This window comes from Cavia porcellus, unplaced genomic scaffold (genome assembly GCF_034190915.1).
Source record: "Cavia porcellus strain 051 isolate PalLab524CR breed Dunkin Hartley unplaced genomic scaffold, mCavPor4.1 scaffold_6, whole genome shotgun sequence".
Classification (NCBI taxonomy): Eukaryota; Metazoa; Chordata; class Mammalia; order Rodentia; family Caviidae; genus Cavia; species Cavia porcellus.
Genome location: NW_026947489.1, coordinates 1,285,420 through 1,311,916, shown reverse-complemented (window position 1 = coordinate 1,311,916; position 26,497 = coordinate 1,285,420).

Genomic DNA, 26,497 nt, shown 5'->3' with positions numbered 1-26,497 from the left:
GATGACCAAATGAAATTTGTTCACGGAATTCAAGAATGAGATCATATGAAAATCAATGTAATATACCATCTGAAGAGAATGAAGAAAAAATTCCACATCATTTCATCAATTGATGCAGAAAAGCATTTGATAAAAAAGTAAACAATCTTTTATAACAAAACATCCAGTGAACTATAGAAGGAAACTAGCCCAATATAACGGAAGTGAGTCCACAGCTAGTATCACAATCAGTGATGAAGGAAGCTGTCCTCAAGGTCAGCACCAAGGGAAAGAAGGCTGCATGAACCACTGTGTTCCTCACAGAACTGGAGATTCTTGCCAGGGAAGCTCGACAAGAAAAGAAGTGAAAGGCATCTACATTTGAGAAGAGGTAAAATTATCTGTGTTCGTAGATGACATGATGTAATTGGCAAAAACTGTTAAAAATCCACAAAAGAAATCTGAAAAACTAACAAATGACTCATACAGTTTCAGGATATAACATCAAGATATGTGCAGTTGTAATTCTATAAATTAGCAAATATTCATTGAAAAAAGGAACCCAAGGAGAATGTCTCATTTAGGAAAAATACTTAGGAATAAAGTTAATTAAGGAGATAAACTTTTACACTGACAACAACAGAACAGTGCTAAAAGAAATTGAAGAAAATGCAAACAAAAGGAAAGGCATCCTGCATTCACTAATTGGAAGATTCAGTGCCAATAAAGTCTGCTCACTAAGGTGGTCTACAAATTCAGTGCAATCCCCCAGTAAAATCCTAATGGCAGTTTGCAGAAAGAGGAAAAATTTCTGAATCTCAAGGGACATCAAATAGCCACAATGATCTTAAAAATCAAAATTTGAGACCTGGCACTTCAAAACACACCACATGACGAAGGTAAGCAAGACAGCATAACACTGACACACAAACAGATGCATAGACCAGTGGAGAAGAACTGAGAGCTCAGAGACAGACTGTGGCAACATCGCTGAATGCTTTTCAGCAAGGGCAGCAGCCTCCATGTGGGGATAAAGCAGCCTCTGCACCAGGTAGCACCGGAAAACTGATTTCCACGTGCAGAAGAAGGAAGTTGGGCCCTTGCTTCCACTACATGCGAAAAATAAACTCAAAACAGACCAAAGACTTACATATAAGCACAAGTGACATGAAACTATTGACATGAAACAAAAGACTTCTTGGATATGACAATAAAAGCATAGGCAATTAAAAACAGATAAATTGGATTATGTAAAAATTAAAAACTTTATATCAAAGGATATAATTAAAAGTTGAAAATGCTAGCTATAAAAAGGGAGAAAATATTTGCAAATCATGGTGCTATCTAATAAAGGCTTAAATACATAACATGTAAAGAATTCCTACAATACAAACACAAAAAGTAACACAATTAAATGAACATGAATAAGCAAAGCAATTCTCCAAAGATGATATATATGTGGCCAAAATTATGTCAGAAGAGGCTTATTATTACTAACAAGAGAAATCCAGATCTAAGCACATCCCCCAAAAAAAAAAAGAAAGAAAGAAATCAAACCAAACCAAACAGCACACGTCCCTCAGGATGGTTGCCATCAAACCCAGTAAGTAATGAATGTTGCTGGGGGTGTGGAGGAGCTGGAACCCTGCACGTTGTTGGGAGGAGTATGAAATGAAAAGCAGCATGACAAGTCCTCAAAAAATTTAAAGTAGAATTTACAGTATGATTCAGCAGTTCCATTTGTAGCTATATATCCAAAAGAATTGAAAATATGGCCCTGAAGAAATATTCATACACTCATGCTCAGAACAATGTTGTTCACACCAGTCAAAAGGCAGTGGTGGCTTGAAAACTGGTGGTCACCTTGTAACACTCGCTGAACTGAATCAGCGGGGTGCTGGACGTGGGTGGCCCGCCTGAAGACTGCTGCCAAGATAAAAAGGAGAACGGAGAGGAAGAGCTGAATGCCGCTGTTTGTGCTACTGGTTCTCCTGTTGCCATGGGTTCTCCTGAGGAGCATGTGGAGCTTCTTTCCTGTTATAAAGTTGGCTGTTCTCATTGTCAGAGGAGGTCAAGACCTCGCTGTTGTTGAGAGAGGCTGTGGTACTTTTTGGGGAGCCCTGGTTCTTATTTTGAGCATGGCTTCCTAGCTCTGGTGCAGATCCCTCAGCCTGCTGGCACAGACCTTTCATCCTACTGGCACAGACTTTCTAGCTTCCGCTGCTGACCAAGGGGTCTTCCTGGTGTAAGTCCGTGAAACAGCTGGACTTGTAGGGGACATTGTCACGGGTTCTAGGTCTTCAGTTGAACTCATGCAGGATATTGCTTTGGGATCCAGGCCCTTGTTGGATTCTCTAGGTCTTTAGTGTTGTGGACAGATTTCCTGCATTTTCTTTGTATTTGACTCCTTGGATGACCATTATAAATAATACTATAAATTATGTGCCCTATATTGTTTTGATCTGCCAATCACTGGATGGACAGACAAATTATGGTATATACCACATAACAGAATGTTATTCAGCCTTAAAAATGAAGGACAAATCTCACATAATCCACAACACGTATGAACCTTGAAGACATTGTGCTAAGTAAAATAAATGAGCAACAAAGGATAAATAGTGTATTATTCCATTTATTTGAGGTATTTAGGGTAGCCAAACTCATAGAAGTAAAAGATAGTTTTCAGTTTTGCAAGATGAAGAAGCTCTAGAGATTGGTTGCATAGTTGAAATAAAATTAAAAACAATTCAGATGATTTCTTGGTACCTAATTCAGTTATTGGAAAACTTTTCAGTATGTTTAGCGTGTTGAATATGAGAATAAAGCTTTTCAATTATAAATTTTATGAAATTTAGGTACAGGTCGGGTATTCTGATAAAAATTTATGGTCTGAATTGAGATATGCTATAACATATACATTAGATTTTTAAAAAACTTAGTATGTTTCAGTAGTTATTTTTGCATTGATTAGATATTCAAGTGGTTTGAGTCAAGTAAAATATGTTACTAAAATAAATTCAGCTCATTCTTTTTATTTTTATATGTAGCTATCAAAAATGTAAAAGTACGTAAGTGGCTCATCCTGTCTTTCTGTTTGACAGTTTCCAAGGCTGCCACCCAGAAGGGAGGAAAGCGAGAGGAGTTAATGGTCTACGTATCTGCCTCATTTGATAGAAAGGTGGAGAGTTGACAAACTTCAGGTTTTTCTTAATTATGCTTCCATCATAAAAGTTGAAAATATAACTTAAAAATTAGTAAGGCCAGCCTGAACTACATAGTAAAACCCTGTCTTAAAAAAAAAAAAAAGAAAAGAAAAGAGAAAAAAAATGACACTGTGGTAAGCAAAAACAGCTCAGTGTCTCTGAGATTTGAGATCCAGACACTGCAAGATAACAACTTGGGGAAGAAAAAAAGGGAGCGGGAACCAGGAGCAATCTGACAGGTGAATTAAAACCTACAGAGAAACTGAAGAGAGAAAACTCAACAGCGAGAAGAAGCCACAATGTGAACGTCTCCCAGCCTGCAGCTCCCAGGAAAGGAGAACAGATCTACAGACACAGGTGACAGCTGGGCTCAGTGCTCCCGGGAGGAACACGGCAGAGGGAGGGTCAGCAGGTGCTGTGAGTGAGGGGCAGCACAGGGCTCTGCTCCCGCAGCAGCCCTTGGGCAGCTAGCACCGGGGAGTGACTGTGCAGGTACCTGAAGAGTGCGGGCAGGATGCTGCTCTGGGGAAGCCTTGCTGAACCCGGGACTCAGAGCAGAAGTCACTTAGAGCTCCTGGTGTTACATTCCCAAAGTGACAGGGTAAGGACAGGAGCAGGAAGCAGCTGTGATGAAGGAGCCCCTCAGGAGTCTAAGCTGAAGGACACACACCCGCCCCCCCCAGAGGCCAGGCTCAGCCTGAGTTGCTCTGGACCTGCCCTAATCCTGCTGCATTCCGGGGCCTGCAGCCGCACAGATCTGCAGTCCGACCTTCTGTATCTAGTGTGAGCAGGAGCTCACTCTGAGTTCAACACTGCCCTGAACTGCTGATCAGGAAAGGAAGCCACATGCCTGAAAGCACAGAGAACTTTCTTTCTTTTTCTTTTTCTCTTTCTTTCTTTCTTTCTTTCTTTCTTTCTTTCTTTCTTTCTTTCTTTCTTTCTTGCTTTCTTTCTTTCTTTCTCTTCCTTGTGAATGTGTATTGTTTTCTGTTTTGTTTTTGCTTCTTTTCCTGGCTTCCTTTCTTTCTTCATCAGTGTCCTGGGGTTTGGGAAATTTCCCCTTATCTTCCTTGGTTCTATCTCTTTTTCTTATTTCTCTTTTCCTTTTCTCTCCTTTAATTTTTCTCTTATCTTTTCTCAGTTTATAGCTCCTTCTTTCTCCCTCTTTTTCTCTTCTGTTTCTCATCAATTTTTCTGGTTTTTGTATCATTTTTTTATTTAAAAGGAAAAAGAGAAAAACAAAACAAAACAAAACAGTGTTAGGGTACAAGTAATACAGAACTACAAAAAAAAAAAAAAAAAAAAAAAAAGAAAAAAAAACACAGTAAGAAATCACCAGTTAATAGATTACACATTATCATCTTAGAGATAGTTGCTCAAGTCACAGGATCAAAGCATACAAAGTGGACATTCAAACAGAGAGACTGCAAACAGTTGTGTTCAATGATCCAACCAAAAACATTAATATGGTCATCTATTTAACACCCCTAAACACACTTGCAGTTGTATCCTTGAGAGCACTTTTTTTCCCTCTCTTTTTTACAACAAAATTTACACATTTTGGGTTTTATTACTCCTTAGTTCTTATTACTTTTTTTTGGGAAGAGAATAAAGTCAAATATGGCAAAACAAAGCTGTCAGTCAAAACCAAGGATAGACATAGCACATGATGTAAAAACAGAGTACAAGGTTATCAACAATGGTTACCATAATGCCTCTTGCTTCCTTAAAAAGAATTGTCTATCTCATTAAGTATTATAGAGTTGAAAAAAAAAAAAACAGTAGAGAGCAAGACCAAAAAAACCTAAACCTTGTAAACATTACAGGACTTCAAAAGAAGATAATAGTCAAACCAGAATGGGCATCATAGTGAATCTTATTGTTTTCAGAGTAGTTGTCTATACCCTCAAACTTGATGCTATTATGCAGAACAGAACAGAGCCTAATCAGTCAAAACAAGATAGTGGGAGCATTACAGGACTTCAAATCAAGTTAATAGGAAATCAAAAAAGTTACTATAATATATCCTGATAATTTTTTTTATTTTTCCCCCTTAATTAAAAAAATCATAAAAAATAACTAAATAATGTTTTTAATGAATAAGGTAGAGATTGAGATAAAAGAGGACATAACAACATAACAATGCAGGTCTTTTGTATCATTTGTTTAGCACCTAAGCCCGTAATTACCCTTCTGCTGTCCTATAAGATTCTTTATGCCACTTCTCTTTCCTCCTTGCATCTTCTATTTCAGGCTTTAGATTTTTCCTCTTGCATTTCCCTGTTCCCAAGCCCTAAATCTTTAATAATATAACCGTAGAACCTTATTAATCTTTTGATAGTTAACTCTGTAAAATTATTATTTGTTTTCTACCATGAGTAGAGATATAGCTGTCACATTTAGTACATATTAGTTGTCACTTGACATTAAAAGGGTCACATAATTGTTGCTATTTCTCTGTAAACCAACACTCAGATTACCTATGCGACATTAACAATGCTGTAGTACATTCCTGAAGAACTCATTGCTGGACTAATTACATTGCATTCTTCCCTCTAAAAGTAACCAAAAAGATCAGATCTTGGAGCTGACAAAGAACTACAGTTAGTCACAACATCACTGGACTAAACTAAGGAGATCTTTATACTGGTAAGACAGTCCTTATAAGTGTCCACAAACCTCAGCACAAAACAAAACAAAGAGAACAATAGAAATATAAGAAGATAAGACAGCAAAATGACCCACAACACTCTCAGCTCCTGGAGGCAAGGGGTGAAGGGGAGAACAGCATGACACCCAAAGGACTCAAAGTCTAATACAAGCAGTTAGAAAACTGTTCAAAGGGGGATGCAGGGGGATCACGGAGGGTGTAATAAAGAGGCAAAGGAAATAATAACCAAAAGGATCCAGGAGCTTTCAGAAGATACCTTAAAAAGCTGCATGAGCTAAACAAAATGATACAAAACATGGATGACCAGTTTATCAAAGACTTAAAGTCCATGAAAAGGTTCCAAGGGCTGGGATTTAGCTGAGTGGCTCAAGTGCTTGCCTGGTAAGCATAAGGTTATGAGTTTGATCTCTAGGACCCACTCCCAAAAGGTTTCAATCAGAAATACAGATTAAAAATTGTATTGGTCAGGGTTTTACTAGAGAGAACAGATATAACCCGGGATATACAGAAACAACAAGATTGGCTTACGATAGTCAGTCACAGAGTCCGATGAGGAAGTGTGCAGAGGGTGTCTACACACTGGAGGCCGAAGGATTCAATCCAAGGTCTGGAGTTCACCCTAGTGTCTTGTGCAAGTCCACACCAGCAGGCTGATGGGTCTGTGACAGAAAGCCGAAGGCTCTGTGATGAAAGGCTGAAGAGTCTATACTGAAAGCCAGGAGGCAAGGTCCAAACCAAAGGCGAAGAAGGGAGCTTCTCCCAAGAATGGAATGGATTCATCCTTCCTCCTCCCCTTTTATACCTCGAGGTGATAACCCACCCTAGAGTGGGTCTTCTTCTACATCCTTGGGTAGCTAACCCATTTAGTTAGCTTCTAACTGTCTCAAGTTGACACAATCAATCAACCACTGCAAAAATTATATTAAAAGTGTGAGCAGCAGAACTGAACAATGTGAGGACAGAATTTCAAAACTAGAGGACAATGATGCCTTCAAGGTCTAACTACTAAGAGACACCTTAACAGCAACAAAAGAACATGAAAAATGGACACAACAGCTGTTAGCTGACGCAAAGAAGGCTAATCTAAGATTAAATGGAATAGGTGAAAAATCAGAAGGCAACACAAATGGCATAAAAAATTGTCCTCATAAATAATACCAGAAGACTCCCCAAATATAGGGAAAGAAATAAACACACAGGTAAGTGATGCACATACAACCTCAAATAGTGCTAACCAAGAGAGAATCTCTGCATACTATATTATACTCAGAGTACCAGATGCCAATCACAGGAACAAAATCTTCAAAGGTAAGCAACTACATATAAAGGTACACTTATTAGAACTACAGAAAATGTCATCTTAGTGTAGCCTTAAAAGTCAGGACTTAAAGTGGTTTAAGCCCTGAAAGATAAAAACTTCCAACCACGTCTTATGTATCCTGCAAAGGTTTCCTTCAAAATTAAAGGAGAAGAGTGTTGGCCTGGCTGACTGGGGAGAAACAGGAAGGAAGTTGCATTGCCCCCCTCTCCCCAACATGCACCAGCAGAGGATCTACTGGCCAGGGACCACGGGGAGGAGGCCACACCCCGACCTGTGCTGTGAGACAGCGAGTGTGCAGGCACAGGCTGGGAGAGAACCCCACCACCACCATAAGCACCTGCCAATTTGCAGAAACACAGGCTGATATAATAACAGCTGAAGTAAAGTAAACAACTTAATGCTTGTGTTGTTTGATAGACTTTGCAAACCAATGCCAGTAGTCTGAGCACAGAGGATAACAATACGCAATATAGTATCTATTGTGGGTTTCTTACTGGGTTATCAGTTTGGTTTTGTTTCATTTTATTGTTCTGTTTTATTCCCTTTAAAATAAAAAAAATTAATGGAGAAATGAAGTATTTCCAAGACAAGGAGCACCTCATGAAATTCAAGACACCAAACCAGCATTATAAAATTTTTTCGAGCATATTTTAGATAGAGACAATGAAGGCAACTATGCCAATGAATCAAAAAGTATGAATATACTTGGCAGGATGAACAGCTGAACAAAAGGAAAAAAGAATGAGGAAATCAGCAATAGGACTCTGACAGGAATATTTCAGTACCTCTCAGTAATGACTCTCAATGTGAATGGTCCTAATTCCCCCCAATCAAAAAACACAGATTGGCACAATTGATCAAGAAACAAAATCCAATTATATGCAGTATACAAGAATCAGATTTAATCTAAACTGTTAAAAATCAAAGAGGGGAAAACAATATTCCATGCAACAAAAACCCAGAAGAAAGCAAAGTAGTTATCTTAATTTCAGACAAAGTGTGTTTCAAGCCAAAGATGATCATGAGAGACAAAGGTCACTACACGTTGGTTAAGGGAACAATTTAACAGGAAGAGGTGACATTTATAAACATATATGCACCAAATTTGAGGGTGTACAATTTCATGAAACAAACAGTAATGGGCATGAAAAAATCACATAAATAGCAATACCATTATAATGGGGGACCACAGTACTTCTCTGTCACAAATGGACAGATCAACTAGATGAAATCAACAAAGAAATACCAGAGTTGAACAAAATTTTCAAACAAATAGACCTAATAACCTACAGAGTTTTCTATCCAACAATAGTAGAACGCACATTCTCAGTAGCACTTAAAATAGACCACAGATTAACTACCTCAGAAAGAATGCTCAAGTAAACACAATAATCAAAATTATCCTTTGCATAGAATCAGATCATAGTGCCATGAAACTAGAAATCAACAGCAAAAGAAACCACAGAAAGTGTGTAAACACATGGAACTTAATACCTTTTAAAATGATCAATGGATCACAGATAAAATTAAGGAAGAAATAAACTATTTCTACAATCAAACAATAAAAATGGAACCTACGGAAAGCAAAGAAAGCAGTCCTAAGGGGAAGGTTATCGTGGTGAACTCCTGTGTCAGACAGAGCACAGATAAAAAGCCTAGTGATGCATCTCAAGATCCTAGGAAAGACCACTGCAAATCTAAAGTTAGTACAAGGAAGGAAATTTTAAAGATCAGAACAGAAAGAATGGAATTAAGACTAAAAATTACATGAAAATTCAATGAATCAAAGAATTGGTTCTGTGAAAGGAAACAAAACAGACAAACCTTTGGCCAATATTACAAAAATAAGACAAGAAAAGACTCAAGTCTATGCACTAGAAATGAAAAATGTGATATCACAACAGATTTTGCTGAAATCCAGATCTCTCCACTTAGTATGATGTTGGGTGTTGGTTTGTCGGATGACTTTTACCAGAGATGACTTTTACTTTTCTGTACCTATTTTCTTTGGGGTTTTTATAAATCATGAATGCATGTTGGATTTTGTCAATGCCTTTTCAATCTATTGAAATGATCGTGTGATTTTTGTCCTTGCTTCTATTTATGTGATGTCTTGTCTATTGATTTGCATGTGTTGAACCATCCCAGCATCCCCTGTTTTTTGATAGGCAGGATCAGTATGATCAGAATAGCCATACTGCCAAAACTGTTAAACAAATTTAACAAAATCCCAGCAAAATGTTAATAGCATACCTCACAGAACCAGAGAAAGAAGTCCAAAAATTCATATGGAACTCAAAGAGACCAAGAATAACAAAAAGGAATTCATGCAAAAGGACAAGGCACAGGGGCATCACAATCTTAGACTTCAAGTTATATTACAAAGCTACAGTGATAAACACAGCATGATATTGTCAGAAAAACAGACTTACAAATCACTGGAACAGATTAGAGGATGCAGAAAGAGCTCCAGACACAGTTATCTGCCTTAACTTTGACAAAGGGGCTGAACCCCTTCACTGGAGAAAAGACAGCTTCTTTAACAAATGGTGCTGGGAAAACGTGGCTGTCCACAGCCCAAGACTGACCCAGATCCATATCTCTCACCACACACTGTATTATAATCAAAATGGATCGAAGGTATAAACATCAAACAGAACCTTAAACTGCTGAAGACAAAATAGGCAACACTAAGACATGGACAGAAGCAAAGACTTTCTGAACAGAACCCTGATTGCACAAGAAATAATATCAAGAATCAGCAAATGGGATTGCGCCACATTAAATTAAAAAGATTCCACACAGCAAAGGGAACCACTGAGTGAAGAGACAACCTACAAATAGGAAAAAAGTGCCAGCTCCTTCTCAGACAAAGGACCAATATTTAGAATATCTAAAGAGCAAAATAATTAGACATGCCAAATTTAAAGACCGCATCAAAAAATGAGCATCTGGAATGAACAGGCAGATGACGTGCAGACGGTTAATAAATACATAAAAAATGTTCAGCATCACTGCGACTCAGGAAATGCAAACTGAAACAACACTGAGCTTACGTCTCACTCCCAAAAGATACCCACCATCAAAAAAATCAAACAACAAATGCTGGAGGCACTGTGGGGGAAAAGGAACTCTTCTTTGTGGTTGGATGGAGTGAAGTGGTACAGCCACTCTGTAAATCAGTATGGAGTTCTCTAAAAAAATTAAAACTAGAAATTCCATTTGACCCAGCGATTCCCTTTCCAGTTATCTTCCTGAAAGAGTTAAAGACATCATGTTAGAGTGACACATGCACACCCATGTTGATAGCCGCAACATTCACAATAGCTAAGTCTGGGAAACAGCCCATATGCCCATCAACAGGTGAGTGAATAAAGAAAATGTGGTATTTATATACTAAGGAGCACTACTCTGCCACAAAGAAGGATAAACTGTGCACCTTGGAACCACAATGTTAAGTGAAATAAATCAGATACACGAGCTTAAATATCACATGGGTTCTCTTCTATGAGAAGCAGTATATAAATAAACTGCAAAATGAAAAACAGATAATTGGGAAAAAAGAGAAAAAAAGTTAATGTAATCCAGGTGGGCCAATGTATTTAAGTGTACCTTCACTTAGTATAATTGTTTTATGTGTCTTACATGTTTTCATCCTGTTTGTCTGTTAATCTGTATTTATGATAATTAGATAAAGACATAAGAAAAATGAATACAGCTGATGTTGGCCAAAATAATGAAAAATAAAAAAGAATGGAGGGTAAAGGGAAAGTAATTTAGATATATTATGTATATGTATTAATTCCCACAGTGAATGTGATCATCACATATCGCAAACATGTACTAATAAAAATAAAAATAATTTCAGAGTTAGCAGGAAGGTTGTAAATAGAATAAAGAAAACTCAGTGAGCCTGACAGAAAAGCATGAAAAATTTTAAATCTCAAGAAGCCTAATGGAAGAAAGGAAAATGTTAAAACAAAGGAAAAGTCTGATAAGGAGAAAATATAATAAAGTACAAATAATTCCAAAATATTAGTAATTCTAAAAAATATGCAAGTATAAAATTTATCTGTTGAAAGGCATAGATTTTCAGGCTGGTTTAAATATAACTTACATTGCAGGTGTATAATATTGACAAGAGAGATACCTAAACTACAAGGGCAGAGAGGGTTTTGATAAAGTTTTCTAGATAAATATTAGCCAAACAAAGGCAATGTAACAGTTTTTCCTTTGTTGAAGTTCTTAGTTGTAAGCGACAGAAACCTTTTCAAAGGATAATATCAAGAGCTAAATTCTAAAACCTCTAGAGAAAGATGCAGGAGACATCTGCATTGCTTCAGGGTAGGGAGAGGTTTCTTAATATACAAACACACAAATCATAAGGAAAAGACTGACAGGCAGGAATCTGAGAATCAGGACTCGGGTCACAGCAGACGCCGCGCCTAAGTGAGAGACCCGAGCCCGAGGCTGGGAAATCTTTCCCATGTATTCTCCTGACAAAAGATCAATATACAACATACATGAGGAATTAATTTGTGCAAAGCAACGTGGGAAAGGCCAGCAGGGAGTCTGTGGGCGCACCCGGGGCCACCTCCGGCCCGGGGAGGGGTCCCGGCTGAGGTCTGCCCTGGGAGGGGCGGGGGGCAGGGTCGGGGTCCGCAGCCCGCGGCGGGGCCAGCAGAGGCCAGCAGAGGCCCGGGATGGACAGAGCCCAGCAGCAGCAGGCGGCGGCTCTTGGGGTCCGCTGCTGGGAGGCGTCCTGCGCCAGCCGCCCCCCCCCCCAAGCATCTGGAATTCGCAGCTGGGCAGGGGGCTGGCGGTCCTGCCTGGTCCTTGTGGGTGCCGACTGACCGGGACCAAAGGCCACCCGGGTTCCACTTGACGAAGCTTCCAAGCAAGTCAGCAAAGCTCAGAGCGTTTTCTGGAAACTTAATTGCATCCCAGGGTAGAGCTGAAGATTATTTTTAGGTAGTAACAATGCCTGTGGCCTTCACTGCACGGCCAGCGCTGCCCTGCCAGGCCTCCAGCTCGGAACACACACGAGAAGGGGCTGCATTGACCGCAGTGATGGGAAAACGTGAGAACTCTAGAGTCCATCAGCAGGGCGCTGTGTGACTAAATTAAAGTATATTCATACAACTGGCTCTTGCAGCTCGCTAACAGCGGACAGAACCTGTGATCGGTGTACTCAAATCTCACCAGGCCGTAGAGCTCTTTAAAAAGCAAACTAATGCGGTATGTGCTCGATGCTGCTTCTGTGTACCACCAGCTAAGATATGCTGAGTGCTAATATTTGTTAAACACCGCTTAAGGCACTTTGATGTATTATCTCATTTAATTCGCCAAACTTTATTTTACAGATGAGTGACTGGGTCATAAGATCAGTAATTACAGCTGCTAATGCATGCTTTTTTCCTGCTTCCAGCACCCTGCCACCAAACTCTGTCTTGTTAGGACAAGCCATGCTAACTCCAGGATTAAAGGAGGACACTGCTTCTGAAGACAGGGATGGAGGCAGGGTGGAGATTGCTGCCATTTTTATTTCTTTAAGAAATTAGAGCAAATCTGACAACGAGTTAGCATAGGTAAAGTCCAAGTGTCACTTCATTTTCTATACTTCTGAGTAAGTTTGAATGATTTTGCACTGAGATTTCTTAGTTGAAATGGTCTTTATGGACGATGTGGTGGCTTTTCTGTATGGACCTTCTGGGGAAATCAGGGTCCCTGAGCTGTTGCCTTTCTCCTTAAAGACCATGTGAGGACTGGGGTTGTTTGCACTGGGGACAGTTTGCAGGGAGGACACAGCCAGACCTGACTTTCTCCCTGAGCTCCCAGCTTCATCCCTGGAGGAGGTCCTGGACATGTGGGGAGACCGGAGCCAGTGCTCCCGGCTGGGCAGCTCCAGAGACGCAGGAGTGGCTGCTGTGAGCAGAACTGTGGCCTTCTTCCAGCTGCCCTGTCCCTCGGAGGTTTGTGCCCTGCCTCCTGGCCCATCCTAGTCTCTTCCTCTCCCCGATGCCCCTGCAGAAACTCCGTCCAGACCAGCCTGAGGTCCCCAGGGCCTCACACCCCTCACTGGGTGCTGTCTGTTCTCAAATGAGTTGGGCTTTGGGCTAAGTCCACGGAGTTAGGACTTATTACAGAAAGTCGGAGGAAAGCAGAGGCTAACATATTTACCTTAGATGAGGCTTTTAATGCAAAAGAAAAGAAAAGAAAAACAACCCTGGTTTGTAATTTCAGAGCATGTAGGATATTGGGGTGTGGATAGGGCCAGGGTTTTTGGGGGCAGTGGTATGTGTTCCTATCTAGGTCCCACCATACTTAGAACAGGACTGGTTCCACTGCATCGACCAAGCTTTGATTTGTGTCCTCGAGTACTGATTCTCTAGCTCTGGGGAGCATGAGGAGCATGGGGTTGGCTCGCGGAGGAGATCCAGTGAGAACTGGAGAGCCACGGTGCACGCTGAGGTGTGTGACCACACCGGCCATGCTGGTTATAGACTGCGGCTTTGCCGTGTCACCCAGTGCACTGTGACCGTGAGGTTGGGAGTACAGGCCAAGCCCTTGCAGTGCAGAGGGTAAGATGACTGGGAACAACCGACACTTTGCCACTTCTAGACAGCACATGGTGGCAGACAACCGGCTGGCTGATGTTTGGTGGCATTTAATCAGCAAGTGCCCATGGGGAGACCTCCTGCAGTGGGCAGGCTGCTGGACAGGTGACTTTCTGGGTACCAGCACTGCCAAGCACCTACTAACTGTACGTCTTGCTGAGGTGAGAGTTTGATCACAGATCTCGCCATGCGTGGACTGTCAGCCCTTTCCAGATGTAAGATCTGGTAATAGGGTGGCTTCTGGCCCACAGAAGTTGAGACTGTTCCATGATGGGAGTAGGGTAGAGAGAGGGAGAGAGAGAGAAGGAGGAGGAGAGAATGGAGGACGAGGAGAAGAAGAGGGAGGCAAAAGGGGAGAGGGCAGGAAAGGGAAAAGGTGGGGGACAGAAGGAAAGAGAGGAGAGGAGGAAGAGCAGAGCAGGCCCCTAATGTGTCTTTTGTGGAATTTGTAGGGGTGTAGCATTTCACTGTAGTCTGGAAACAGGGTCTTGTGGAGCTCATTTCTTGGGATTTCTGCATGTGTCTTCCAAGGGACTGACATCTAGAAATGGCTTCACTTCGTTTCACTTTGCTAAAGAGGGGGAGGAGATTTAAACCATGAGTCCTCACAGATAAGGACCTGAGAGGAGGGATGCGTTTGCTTCCCTCCCAGGCTGGGGTCCTAACAGTGGCTATGTGAGGAGCTGTCCTCAGAAGGCTTTGTGAGGTGGGGTACAAGGAGGGTGCTTGGGCAGAGCATGGATGACGGGAAGGTGATGGGGTAGGCAGAGACCTGAGGGACCTGAGGGGGAGAAGCCGAAGTTCTGCTCACACTCAGGGAGCCCCTCCACCCTGTCCCCAGGGGGCTTTGGTTCACTCTAAGGATAATCTTGTGGTGTTAAAAATAGCTGTTTTCCGGAAAGAACTTAGGCTTGCTCACTAGGAAGTTTCTGCAGCAGTCTTGGGGGCTGATGATTTCTAGAGGGCTGAGCAGCCTTGCTCAGGGTGTCTGGGGGTCTCTGGGCAGATTACCAGAGGCACAGCAAGCAGGCTTTGGAGCCGAATGACAGAACCTGTCCCAGCATTGTCTCTTCATGGCTGAGACTTTGGGCACAGTTTTTCCTTTCTCTGAGCCTCAATTTCCTCACCCACAGTATGTGGATGTCTGATCAAATCCCAGCAGTTAAGGATTAGAATGATGTATATAGAATATACAGCTCAGTGACCAGTACACAGTAAGTGCTTAATAAGTGCTGATTCCTTGCCCACACTCTTCAAAGCAATCCCACCAGTGACTGCCGTGGGGCTCTGATGTGTGCCAATGGGGGGGGGGGTCTCATCTGTGCTGCCAGGTCTATGCCCCACCCCTCTGTAGCCTTGTTTTTCCTTGGATTCCAAGATTCTCGCTTCCAGACAGGCCTTTCTCAGCCAGCTGCCCAGGCTGGCGGCGCTGAAGCTTGTATTTGTCAAGTGACAGCTTTAATGAGAAATGAGGCATGGCCTCCCACTCATCAAGGAAGTCACAGAGATTTATCAGCTGCAGCACACTACAAACCAATTCTGTGCAGCCCAGCCCAGAAGGATGGATTGATTTCCTGAACCCTTGGTCTCGCTTGCTCGAATATTCTGTCTCTGGGAGTGAGGACCCACGTGTTGCCTTCCACATGCATTGCTGCCGTGCCTGCAGTGGGCAGCTGGGCTGTTTCAAGGGCTCCATTCAGCCCTGCCCTTGGTCTTCAGGATCAGCTTCTTCACTGCTTTGATGTAGGAAAAACTGAGCCAGCCAGACAGGATCCAACGAATGCAAGGTGCAGTTGACTTTCTGCAGCAAGGGCAGAGACAGGGAAACTGAAATAATGGGGAAGCCACCCCCTCTCTCCCGTCTCAGACCGTCTCAGACTGGGTGGCCCCAGAAGCAGGAGCTGGGAGAGGCTGTGGTGCAGGGTGGCCGCAGCGGCTTCCTGGAGGCAGCAGAGGGATACTTGGGCTGAGCGCCTGGCTCTCTCATCCTGGCTTGAATCATCACCGAGAACGGCCGGACTCTGGTGAATTGGGCAAACTAGGGGAGGCCACATACAGCCCCATATTAGCAATGTGTATGGAAGGTCAGGAGCCCTGGGAATGCAGAAGGATGGCTGGACAGTATGAATCTAGCCAGAGAGCCCTGCTTCCCTGGGGGTTCCCCGACCTTCCCCTCGCAGTCTGCCTTCTTCCAGTCTCCCATGCCTGCCCTCCTTCTCTCCACTGAGGCCTGAGGGAACTTGCCCTGTGCATCTGGACCTCACCAGCCAGTGGGAAGATGCAGCTGCCCATCTCCATGCCCGGCAGCCTAGTCCAGCTTGGTGGGGAGAGGGCAGCATGCAGACCAAGCTGCGCACAGCTAAAATGATTTCTCCTCTGGAGCTGGCAAGCTCAGAACTTGCAGGTCTAGGAGAGCTGTCCTGGAGACAGAGGACACTGGACTGGCTCTGGCATCATGGGTGGCTCGAAATCTCTCAGGAGCAGCTGGCACTGCTCTTTTATCCTTGGTCTCTTGAGTTTTGGGCAGCACATAGCAGATGTGGGGACCCTGCAGGAAGCCCGGGGAGGCTGTCCATGCAGAATGTGGAGGGCTGCACGGGCTGCTTTGGGAGAGGGAGCAGCTCCAAGGTGTCCCTGGTAGGTGGCAGGCAGCACAGAATGAGAACGAGACCCCAGGCTGAATGGAGAAGAGACCTGTAGACCCTGAAGGGCGGGTGCAGTGATGCTGCCAGGGCCCACTGATGATGTGAAGCCAGTGCCCGCCTCGTGGCCTGGATCCCATGCAGGGGACACATTCAGGGGCAGGGCATGGGTGCTGAAGTCCGCAGTGGGGTTTTCCACATGGACTGGAAAGGAGAGAGTGGTGGCACTGTGGGGCACTGTGGGGAATGATCACGGGTGGAGGTGTGAGGAGATGGAGGAGGCACTGGCTGTGTTTCCCCTGAGACCCAGGATGGCCTGGTCAGCCCAGGCCTGGCTCTGGAGCAGCAGACAGAAGCAGAGGCAGGGGCTGTGCTGTGGATGAGAGTGTAGAGCCGTTACACTGGGGTTGTGGGATGACAGCTGGGGTTGCTGCTGGGCTTGTCAGCTGTGGCTGGGAGGAATCTTGGGCACTGCAGGAAAAACCCTCAGCATGACAGGGCTGATCAGTGCTGAGGAGTTAGGGAAGGATAAGCCAGGTGAAGGCTAGGAAGTGCCACACGGGCAGTGTGTTCTTTGGCCCCACTGGCACATGGGGCAAGTGACTGAGCCCCCTTCCCTTGAGTCCTGCCCTGGGTAGACATGGACAGAGCTGGTAACGCCACCAACTTCATTCTCCTGCAGTTGCTCACTGGCCCACAAAGTCATCTTGGCCAACATGCAGCTGTCTGTCTACCCTATGGCCAGTCCCCAGTCATTTCAGACAGATGCTAACAAGGAGATTTGGTGGTCTACAGTTCATCTTCCATCAGATCTGTAATTAAGATTGCAGAAATGCCTTAATCCATCTCTTTAGGTGGGTGGTTTCCATGGAAATGAATCTCTTTGATTCCTTAATCATTTCTCTCCACACCGAGGTCAGTAAATGACCAGTTCTGATCCTGTCTTTTCACTCTGGCCCTGATTTGTGTGGAGGGACAGAGACCCACCCATCACCGACAGTGAACTCAGCCATGCGTGGCTGGGCAGGGGAGAGTGGTCTTCATCCAGATGTCACATCGGGGCCTTGACATCGTTAGCATTTCACCCGTGGTACGTGGGATGTGTGGCGACTTACTAAAATGCTCCGTGTCTTTGTCTACAAAGTGGGGTGAAGCCCTAATTTACAGGGGTACTATTATTGCTGATTTCAAAATGCATGACATGCACTTGATAAACTGGGGCATGGCCATCTTTTAAACACTGTCTCGATTCCCACGAAATGGAACTCTTTATCCATATACTCCAGTTTTCTTTTATGTGTTGGAGTTGGGGTTCCCCATTCTGCTTCATAGTCTGCCATATCCTTGTCACTTTCATGTCGATGGCAGCTTCTCTTGGCCAGGGCGAGCTCCTCACAAGGTGCAGCAACTGTCACCGTTTCACTGAATCTTGCAGACATAAATGCTGTGTCCAGATGCCATCACTGGGGAGACCCTGGGGGATGAGGGACTCTCAGGGCTGCGACTGGCTGCCCTGTAGCCCGCCTCCCGATGCGCAGGGCGTGGCCAGTGCCGGGGAGCCTGCGTCTGTGGCTTGGATTCTGCAGTGTTTAGGGTTTATTGTTCCTATTTCTCTCTTTGGGTCAGTTTTTATAATTGATATTTTCATTCATTCATGGCTTCAAAATTATGGTCTGGGGACCTCTGAGGATTCTACATACAGGTGGCAATTCTTACTCTTAATTTTGAAGTCTCTTGCTTTTTCTGATTCCATTAGTTTTGCAGTTACAGATTTAACAAAGAAGCAGCTATTAGATTAATTTATCAATTTTACATTTTTTACTGATTATTAATTTTTGTCTATTATTTTCTTTTTTCTCTTAGTTTTTTCTCTAATATATGGAGCTAAGTAATTTATGTTTATTCTTTCTTTTTCAATAATAAATATATTTAAAGCAGTAATTTTTTTGACTACTGCTGAGGTGTTAATATGTGACATTCATTTTTGTCCTGAACATTTTATAATTGCTATTTTGGGTTTTTTTCCTCTTGCCCTAGAATTATTAAGGATCTGGCTTTTTAAAAATGTCAAGTGATTGGATTTTTAAAATAAATATTTCACAAGGCTTGGAAATGAGTTCATATTACAGTTTCACTTTGGAGTTTGACTTTATCAAATTGTTCTTCCTCATCTGTGGAGCTCTGAGAGATGCGTATTGATTTCTCTCACTGCTCTTCTGTCTTTCATTTCTTTCTTTTTAAAAAATACATTGACTGTAGATGCAATGCTATTTGTTAACAATACAACTTGTTAAAGGCGCTTGTCTTTACGAATTGCACGGTGCTGCCTCTGGAAAATTTTCCTTGAACTCTGCTTTTCTGGTGTTTCTTGTCATGTTTTCTGATATACAGTCTTGACCCGGGCATCTCAGACACGCACTCTGCAATCATTGTGATTCCCTGCTCCGGGGTTTCTGTAGTTGTTGCAGTGTGTGTGGTACCCGAGGCTTTGTACCGGAGGCTTCTGGCTTTCAGTGGAGGGCTTAGTAACAGAACTTGTCTAACAGGTTTGTGGAAGCAGCACATACACTTGTGCATGTTGAGGGCTCAGCGCTGGCTTGTTACTAGTCACAGTGCAACCGAAGTGTGAACTTGGGTGTTTCCTTCACATGGTTTCCACACTGCACTCTAAACCTTAGGCTGGCTTGTCACTTAATGAAGTTGGAATTTAATCCACAGAAACACACAGCAGTCTGTTAAGGTTATGATAGGGATCCCATCCAGGGCGTAGGCCCGGCTCCCTGAGGACCTCACGGTTTCCAGCCTCTCTGGCAAGACTCCTGTGCCAGCACATCCCCTTCATACAGCCCAGCGGCAGCGCCTCTGCTGCAGAGCTCACTGAGCTGCCTGACCCGCATGCATGGCCTCCGTGGGAGGTGGGATCCACACCCCCAGGAGCGTCTGCACAGAGAGCACCTGGTCCTGGCTGTGGCTGTGAGGGAAGGTGGACACTTCTTGTCGCCTGCTCTCCTTCCCCTCTGCCCTTCATCTGCCACCATCTGTCCCTTGAGTGACCTTGGTCAGGTCTACTAGGCACAGGAAGCGTTTCCAGAGTCCCGACTCCGTGCTGCCTGTGCAGAGTTCAGTGTCTGTGGCAGGAAAGTCAACAAAATAACAACATGCAGGGTAAACAGTGCTTCAGATTTAAAGTAATAGACAAGTACTTATAAGATGGTATATTTATACCAGTGGGGACACCATGAGGGGCTGATGGGGCGGGAGTTAGGGAAGCCTTGGGGTGGGAGGAAGTTGGGGTCACAGGAGAGGAAACCCCTATCCCAGGCATCTTCCCACATCCTGACCCCCAAAGCTCCTCATGCTGCTGCCTCCCTAGAGAAACGTGTCTCTGTCCTAAAATCTAGCCAAGCTGCGCTTTCCTGGAGAGGTCTGTCCCAACATCTCTCACTCCCTCCAAGCTCTTCCTCTGTGCCCGCTTGGGGAGTATCTTCAGTCTCCCATGGGTGGGGTGCTCACATGTAAGTCACCCCTCCCAAATCTGTGGGTGTTGTGTGCTAAGGTATGCAGTGGATGCCTGAAACCACAGATACAGAGAGCTCTGCATCCTCTGGCAATCTCCTGTAGGTACGGATGCGTGGTAATTTTATAAATTAAGCTCACAATGATGGGCCATAGGAATAATAAATAGAAAAATTACAACCCAACTGCACACTAATAAAGCAGCCGGCATTAGCATTTTGTACTCTGGAGTCACTGTTAAGAAGAGAGTTATTGAAAAAAGCATCATCACCGCATGACAGTTGATCTGATCAGTGGTCCAGCCACTAGGAGATTAAGAGGTGAGTAGTCTACCTGGCTTGTATCCTGGACCACTGAGGCTCTGAGCCCCAGGCAGAGTCGCAGTGGCCTGAGATGTCGTCCTACTGCTCAGAGCACCAGCAAGTTTAAATTTATGAATTACTTCTGGGAGTGCTCATTGAGTACGTTAGGTCGGAGTTGACCATAGACATAGACATAGAAAGCACAGCCGGGGCGACGGGGGACGGCAGGGGTCTGTCCTTCTGTCTCCCCACGGTGTCGCACTCCGGGTCCAGTCTGGCAGAGGAAGCAGTGCGGTGCTCCTCCGGTGGCTGTGCCAGCCATTTTCCCCTGGAATCCCCATTAGTCTTTGAAGACAAGCAGAAGCCAGAGTGATTTGTCTTTTCTGAGCACACACTCCATCTCCCTTTTGCACAGTTCTGCCTGGGCGTCTGAGGGAGCAGAAGGGACCTGGCTGGTGACTGCAAATGGCTGAGAGACAGAGGCAGAGGTTGTGCAAAGCTGGCGAACACAGCCCTGGTCTCCGAAATGTCAGACCGGCTGAAACCGAGCCCATTAATCTTGTTTTATTGCGAGATTCAAAATCGCCATGCTGCTGCGGCTACAAAATTGATGGATGGGTCTCCCTGCGTTCCAGGCACCTTGGCTGCCTGGGAAACCGACCCCGATATGCAGGAGAGGAAATTAAAGCCACCTTCCAGGCGGCCTAGCGCTGCTGCAGAGGAAGAGCGGTGTGCATGCTCCAGCCGCGAATTGCTTACGGTTTTACTGCATTTTTAAAAACAAAGCAGTGGCAATGCAGAAGGCGGCAGGGTAAACGCTGGCAACTGCTCATCATGTGCGGGGCAGGGGCGGCTGTGGCCCGGCTGCCCGCTCTGCAGGCCAGCAGGCTGTGGTCTGGCTAACGAGGGAGTAAGAGGCAGGAATGCCAGGCTGTTTGGATTTGCGATTCTTTGGTCACTGGGGAACTGAAGTCTCCCCCTGCACCTCAGTCTTCTGTTTGGAGCTCATCTTTTGTCAACAGCCATTTTCCTTTTTCCCCAAATAAAATTCATGCGTCTGCTCAGCAGCCCCAGGGCCTCGTGGGTCCCTGCGTTTGACGTGAGAAGCGCGCTGTGTGCAGGGATAAGAAACAGAGAGACCCTCAGGATCGCCCCTGTCTTCTAATTCTAGTATTTGGGGAGCCTATGGAGAGCTCTCTCTCCCTGTCTCTCTCTTTTTCATTGTAATGCTGGAGATCAAGCCCAGGGAGCCTGGGGCCATATCCTCAGACCTCTTTAAAATTGTATTTTGACAGGCAGCGGCTCACTAAGTGGCCCAGCCTGACCTCAAACTTTGGGTCTTTTTGCCTCAGCCTTGTAAATCACTAGAATGACAGGCCTGTGCCACTACGCCTTGCCTCTATTTTTTTAAAAACGTAATCCTTTGTGATTACTTTTATGGTTTGATAAATATTCACTTCTTTTTTTTTTTAACTTCTTATGGTCATGTTAACAAAACCCAAATATAGCTAAAATGTATTGCTTAGATGCATGAGTTATAAATCTTATTTTCCTAAATTACTTCAGTTTCACAAACGTTAGTTTTGTGTTCCTTCTCTGCAGATTTTTTCATGACTTTTTGTTTGTTACAGATATAAAATTCACATGCACAGATATTATATTTAATTTCTCTTGTGCTGATGCCCTGTCCCCTTTATTATTATTGATTCACATTCAGAATCTATCACCGCCAGCATACCCAGAAGTTTTTCTACCCTGTTCTATATTCTTTATTTTGAACACTAAGGATATTTTTAGGTTCCCAGAAACACTCAGAAATAATTTTGTATCACATTCAATTTTCAACTTTATAGGTAAACCAACTTGTTTATAATATAACCTTGATAACACCATCCAGGCTCATTATATTTTTCTTTTTTCTTTTTTGGTAGCAGGAATCACGCTCAGGGCCTTGTGCTTACCAGGCAGGGGCTGTGCTGCTGAGCTGCATCCTGGCTGCATGATGCTTCTACTTTCACTCAAATTTCTTTTAATTCATCAAACAGATGATGCTCTGCTTTTAAAGGTTGCTCATGTGAACACTAATATGGTTATTACAATAATTTGTGTTTTTGCTATAATCTCAGTGAGACTGTGTTTTAATGTATATTTATTTAGCTATTGTCAGCCTGCCAGGACATCATATATATATGATACTATATGTATATATGACATTGTTTTTATATATATATATATATATATATATATATATATATATAGTATTTGGTCAACTTACTACTGTTTAAAAAGCTATTTCCAGTGGTTTTCAGTTAAACCTTCAGCTCTATGGGTACGTAGTCACAATGTCACTGCGTACTGGCATTTTGTCTCGAATCTATAGCTGTCACTTTTCTTGCTCCTGTTGTTTCAAGGCAGTTTGAAGTAAAAATGGTAGTAGAGCACATTCTTTGTTGAGAGAGAAGCCTATTTATGCCACCTCGCCTTGGCGTGGAGTGGGGAGGATGCTGAACTGAGATATTTTTATGTCAGTGTCAGCGACAGCACAAGTACTCGTCCTGCCGTGCGCTGGACGGTGCTCTGCAGTGCTGACTGCATGCATGCTCATGCCAGATGGCTATTTCCACTGTAAGATGAGTCCTAGAGCAAAGAGGTTGACAGCTGCCCTCTTAGCAGCAGAAAAAAGGCGTGACCCTGGGCCCTAGCTCCTCATACTGTGGGAGAGTCTGACCTCTCCCAAAGGCCATGCTCTCATGAGCACTGAGAAGTGCACTTCACTTTTTGGCTCCCACTGGCTGAGCAACTGGTCCTCTCCCCACGTCCTTCAGTGCCATCTCCAGCTTGGAGCCAGACAACCAAACGCTGAACGCTTGAGTCCAAATCATTCTCTCCTCCTGTAATCTGTGGGCGTCATAAATGAGTCTCGGCCAAGCCAGGAACTTGAGACTGAGAGGATACCTAGACCAGTCAAACTCAGAGAAACTAAGCACAGTGGGGGTGGCCAGGGCCCTGGGAAGGAGGGGAGTGGGCGTATTTACTGGGTAGAGGTCCAGTTTTGCAGGAGGAAGAGGTGTAAAGAGATGGTGGCTGCATGACAGCGTGGGTCTGCTTTCGCCTCTAAACTGCACCCTTCAAAGTGGACCAGATGATAAATGTGATGCATTTTATCACAATTAAGAAAAAAAGAGGCCCAGATGTGTTGACTTCCCACCACTGTAAATGTATTCCCGAAATAACACAAAAAGAGAAAACTTTGGTTCACCTCCTGGGTTCAGAGGTTTCAGTAGTGGCTGCCTGGCCCTGCTGTGTTTGGGCCCGTGGGGAGCCATTGGGGTGCAGGGGTGAGGGGCAAAGGGAGGAGGCTAGGAGGGGCTAGGGCCGAACACCCCTTCCTAGACACCCCGCTCCTAGGCCCTGTCCCCAAAGGTTCCTGCCCCCACAGCCCTGATGGGGATGGAGCCTTCTCCAAGAGGCCTCTGAGAGCGTTCAGGACCTAAACGACAGCAGCATCCTATTATTTTACACCCCAATCTCATTCTCCCCTTTTGGTATGCGGGGCAATAGTGTCATGCATTTACTGTCTTCTATTCAATCTTTTATGCTTTTAAAGACATATCTATGAACTCTTGAAAGATTTATAGTGTTCTTGTGAGTTTTCTAAAATTTCCATTGAAAATATTCCATACAGCACATTTGGCAACTTTACTTTTATGATCACCTTTTATTTTTTGAGCTTTCTGTTGTTATTCAAGTGCCTTTCAATTCTTTTCGCTGCTTCCAACACTTTGGTAACGACCATGTCTTCTCCCAGAAGAGCAGCTACACGTAGCTGGAATGCGGGGTCACCTGGTGAATGTGTCCATTTACCCTGGCTAAGGTCAGTTTGCTCTGAAAATTATTCCTCGAGTTTACCTGCAGCCTGGTGGGGTTCAGGTGTGCTCATGTCCCTGTGGTGTCAGCAAGACCAGTGTCGACCACTAAAAATTATTTTGGCCAATCTAATGAGTGTGAAACAGTGTCTTGTTACTTAACTTGATTACTAATGAACTTGAAATCTTTCCATACATTTATAAACCACCAGTTTCTCTTGTGTTTGAATCACCGGGGCCTTTTGTCTCCTTCTTGCTGTTTTATTTGTTTGTTTGTCTGTTTTTTGTCTTTTTCTTTTTTATTGGTACCGGGGATTGAACTCACGACTGCCTGCTTGCCAGGCAGGCGCTTATGCCGCTGAGCTAAATCCCCAGCCCCTGCTGTTTTATTTTTTTAAATCCTACTTTTTTCTTTATTGATTGGCAGACATTAACTTTTTGACATAGAAAATGCATGTTTAGTTTTATCCTTTAACATTTGTTTTTATGCTAACAAAGATTTTAATTTTGGTGTGTCAAATTTAAAAATATTTTTGGTTATAATTTATACCTTTTGTCTTTCATAAATAATTTTCTGCTTTCAGCCCTGAAATTATCTGATATTTTCTTCTAATTAATTTCAAATTTTATTTTTCTAGTTAACATTTTTAGTCAGTATGTAATTTGTTTTGAGAACTCATGATTTTTCAACAAGATTATTAAATTTTTCCTTAATGCATTATTAGTGGTATAGGGTGGAAATTCTGAGTGTCCTAACTGTTTACACACGCTTACCGAGGTCCAGGATGGTCTTTAGGGAATTTTAATGCCGTGCTCTTGTTCCATTTCTGCCTTCCATCTTAGTATTTGAGAGTGATTGTGTCATGCTCACACCCACACAAACACGGATGTGTGCACACGTGCAAACACACATAGGTGAAGAATTTTAATTTGTAGTTTCTTATCATATGTTTCAGTTACTATTCTCATTGCTGAGACAAAACCCTGTCATCTTTTACTGTGAAACAATATGCTATCTCAAATCGACCCTGCTATTGGGGGTTTGAATTTGACTGGCATATTTGGGCTCAATAATTTATTTTTACCCTTACGGGGAACTTAACAAACTCCACAATCTTTAAATAGCTCAAGACAGGCTGCTTGTGCATTTTGGTAGTTCTCACGCTGTGCATATCACCTGGCATTTCATCCTGTCTTCATGTTCTCTGTCCGATCTTTTAATTTTAGCTTAATTTTTGTTGACATAATAGATGTACATCTTTGTGGGATACAGTGTGATGTTTCGGTACATGTGTGCATTCTAAATTGATCACTAATTACCCTTGACATTATAAATCATCTCAAACAACTGGCACTTTTTGTGATGAGAGCATTTGAAGTACTCTCTACTGGCTATTTTGAATTATGCAGTATCACTCATTGTAATCACAGTCTGTGTTACGGAACACCAAAACTTTCCTTTTGCTTTTTGAAGTACAATTAATAGTGATACTTCATTTTCTGACTTAGAGTGTTTTGGAGATAATTATTTTATTTATCTTTTGATTATTTAATTGGCAGATAATAAATGTGAATATTGGGTACAGTGTGATGTTTCAGTACATTTATGCATTGTGATTTGATCAACTCGGAATGCTTCGGTTATTCATAAAAGACACATTTGCGTCTAGTTTTTGAAAGCTGCACTAACATTCTTAAAATTAAAATCCTTGTTTTAATATTTCTAAACGAATCCAGCTTTTACCGCCCCCCCCCCCGCAGATGCTGGGAGACACGCCAGGTTTTGCTTCTCGATTGATTGACTTGCTTCTCACCCCGTTATTTGCTGATAAATGCTGGGTTTCTTCTGCTCTGCCTCTTCTCACCGTTTTTGGCTCTTGTTACTGTAACTTGTTTTTGAACTACAACTTTAGCTACTTTTCAGCAGTTAATTGTATTTTCTCCTCTTTTATGATTATCCCTTCTGTGGCACTAAGAAGGGAACTCAGTGCCTGCTCAGTGAGCGACACCCTCAGCCCATGTATTTTGAAGCCATCGCACTAAGCCATTGTTCTGTCCGGGCTTGGTTTTGAACTTGTGTTTCTCTTCCCTCAGCCTTCCAGAGTGATGAGGTTACAGGCCTCACACCTGGTTTATCACCTTGTCCTCGACAGCCTTACTTTTATTCATAATTTTTAGAAAATGAACACATGGCTCAGCTTCCCCAGGTCATTTTCCATACCCAGACCCACCTTGTCCTCTTTTCGAGTGCTCCCTGTAGAGTGGGTCTTGCAGAGTGTGTCAGTGATTCTCAAGTGAAGTCATGTGGCCCTGGTGAGGAGCTGAGCCTACATCCCAGCTCACGTGGGGTGGCCCCCTCTCCTCAAAGGACTGTGGA